At 40.7% G+C, this 2,920-nt stretch overlaps 1 pseudogene; it reads left to right on the top strand.

Moving 5' to 3' along the window:
* Nucleotides 1-2,866: 2,866 nt before the first annotated feature.
* LOC102479455 (partitioning defective 6 homolog beta pseudogene) overlaps nucleotides 2,867-2,920 on the top strand; it is a 1,140-nt pseudogene continuing 1,086 nt past the window's right edge.

Below are 2,920 nucleotides of genomic sequence, written 5' to 3'. Positions count from 1 at the left end.
GTACAGTATTCTTGGCTGAAATTGTTTTTCACTTAACACTTTGAATATATTTTCCCATTCTTCCCTTGCTTGTACTGTTTCTGATGAGAGGCCCTGATGCATATCCTTTGAAAGTAACTAGATGTCTCTCTCTTGCCAAATTTAGTATCTTGTCTTTGTGTGTGGTTTTGGTCAGTCTTGCTATGATGTGCCTTGGGGAAGATCTTCTTGGGTTGATTCTATGTGGGGTCCTTTGTATTTCCTGGGTCTGGATCTTTGAGTACCTCTCCAGGTTTGGAAAGTTTTCTTCCAGGGCTTCATGGAATGGATGATCAAAGCCCTTATTAGTCTCTTCACCTTCTGAGATATTGATGATCTGGATGTGTGGGCGTTTAATGGTATCTAGTATTACTCATATGTTATCCACATTTGGGGGGTTATTTTCTCAGTTTTTTGGAGAATTTTTCTAGGTCAGAGGTTCTATCTTCTACATCTGAGAGTCAGTCTCCTGTCTGATCTAATCTGCTTTGGATATTTTCAATGGATGCTTTGATTTCCTGTATTACGGCCTCAGCCTTCATCTCTAACAGCTCCGGTTGATTCTTTTCTGTGAGGTGTAGCTCCTCTTTCAGATTGTGCAAGAACTTCCTCACCTCCTGGAACTCGGTATCTTTTCTTCTACATTTTCTGGAGTTCATTGTCTCTCTTCTCTTGCATTTCTGTTACCTTTGTCGGGATGAATATTTTAAATTCATTATCTGCCTTTTCCAAGAGAGTTCTCTTGTATTGTCTGTAGAAGAGGTGCTATCCTGCTCCCTTAGAGGGGAGAGATTTTCTTGGTTTCTCATATTTCTCAAGTCTCTGCAGTGGTTTCTGTTCATCTCATGGCTTGTATGTTTTTTCCTAGTTTTGGAGTTAATCTGAGTATTCAGAGGAATGCAGGAGGAGGTGACCTGTAGTCTCTAAACAGTACCATTTTCTCCCTTTGTGCAGCTGATTCAATGGACATTGAGATTAATCTGACCCTAAAAGTATTCAGATACTTGGCTACTGAGCACCTAGCCCTGTCTAGAAAGAAAATCATTGTGTGGGAGGCCGAGCAGAAAAGTGAGAAAGGTAAAAAGAAAAGGAAAGGAAAACCAAAAAAAGAAAGAAGAAAGGAAAAAAGAAACAAAGAGAAAAAGAAGAAACAGCAAGACAAAAACAATTTTTAAAAAGCAGTTTTTAAGAAAGGGGCCGGCAGGTGGCGTGGTGGTTGGGGATGCTGGACTCCCACATGGCCTACCGTGGTTTGAGGCCAGACTTTGGAGCTTGCCTTTTCACTTTTTTTGGTCTCTCTCTCTCTCTCTCTCTCTCTCTCTCTCTCTCTCTCGTCAAGTTAAAATACATTTTAAAAGTTAAACCAAAATAATTATTAAAAAAAAAGCAATTTTTAAGAAAAAGAAAGAAAGAAAACCGGGTCGTGTGTGTCCTAACCTGTCACTCAGAACTCAAAATATAGATGGCTGCTGATTGGCTTGTCTTATGGGGCAGAGGGAAAGGTAAGAATTGGCAAGACAAAAGAGCAGCAGAGAGCTAAGAAGTTTAAAAATTAGAGAGAGAGAGAGAGAGAGAGGGGCTGGGAGAGAGAGAGAATAAACAGGGTTTCTAACCTGGCTCCTGGCTAGATCTGGGGGCCGGAGGGTAAAGTCTGAGTAGAAGGTCTTCAGTGGTCCTAATCCCATTCTGATATTAATAATAAAATAACAGGCGGCTAGATCCCACGCGGCTGACTGGGGGCTCCAGTCCTGGACCTATTGGCTCAAAAAACACCCCCTGCTCTTGCACATGTGTGCCAAAAATCCTGAGAGGACAAATGGAGAAGGGATTGCAGCATGACCATTCCCCATGGGGGGGGCGACTTTATCACTTTGCTCTTTCCTTCTCTCTCGGTCTCTCTCCAGAAAGTGCATGTGCCTGCTAGTAAGATTTTTAAAATTCATAAGGGATGGCTGATGGCATGGTGGTTAAGGACGCTGGACTCCCACATCGCCCACCGCCATCAAGTCCTGGACCTGGCGGCATGCTTTTTCACCGTCCTTTTCTCTCTCCTCTGTCTCTCTCTGGTCAAATTAAAAAATAATAATAGTAACTAAAATTAAATCATTTTTTTAAGAAATAAAATACAATTGATTTTTGATTCCAGATGTAACTGTCAATAAAATACAAATAAGTGATTGAGAATATGAAAATATATTTGATGGGTGCCTACATTCTTGACCCCCAAAAAAAGAACAAACGAATATATATATAGTTTGTTTCTTAACACACTCAGTGGTGATATCTGGTAAGGAGTCTAATAACGACGCGAACGTCCCAGCGGGAGTGACTACAATGTGTGTGGCTCCCTGTAACTCTGCAATGCTGTCTGCAAACAACTGCGATTTCAGAGACAGAGACAGGGTCAGGACTAACCTGGTTTTGTTTGCGTTCATAACTGAGGAACATGTGAACTTTCAGATAGAAAGCGCACCTGTAATTTTCTTATTTCTTTTCTTTTTATCCGTTCCTGCGTTTAATCTTTTGCTAACATTTTGCCATAGCTGTTTCACCGTTACCTCTGGGTATGTGAATGCGGCTCTAGTTATAACCGCAAACTATTTGAGAGGAAGTTGCAGAACCGTGACTCTTTAAAACCTTTGGATGAAGTAACATGCGAATGAATGTATAAAAGAAATTGAAATAAAATAAATTTAAAAATTAAATAAAATTAAAAAGCCAAAAACAACCTTTGGATGAGTCATAGTATACCTCATGAGACTAGAGACAAGGGTTTTGTTTCGTTTTTCATAATCAAAGAACAAAAAAGAAAGCTAATATTTTAAAACCCTGCTCTCCTGAAGCATACATGACACAGAATGCAGGACGGGAAAGGTCCCAGAGCGCCGCGGCTCCGAGCCCG

This window comes from Tupaia chinensis, unplaced genomic scaffold (genome assembly GCF_000334495.1).
Source record: "Tupaia chinensis unplaced genomic scaffold, TupChi_1.0 Scaffold145151_1, whole genome shotgun sequence".
In the NCBI taxonomy this organism is placed as follows: domain Eukaryota; kingdom Metazoa; phylum Chordata; class Mammalia; order Scandentia; family Tupaiidae; genus Tupaia; species Tupaia belangeri.
Note: the sequence above shows the minus strand (reverse complement) of the source record. Positions and strands in the feature narration are given on the sequence as shown.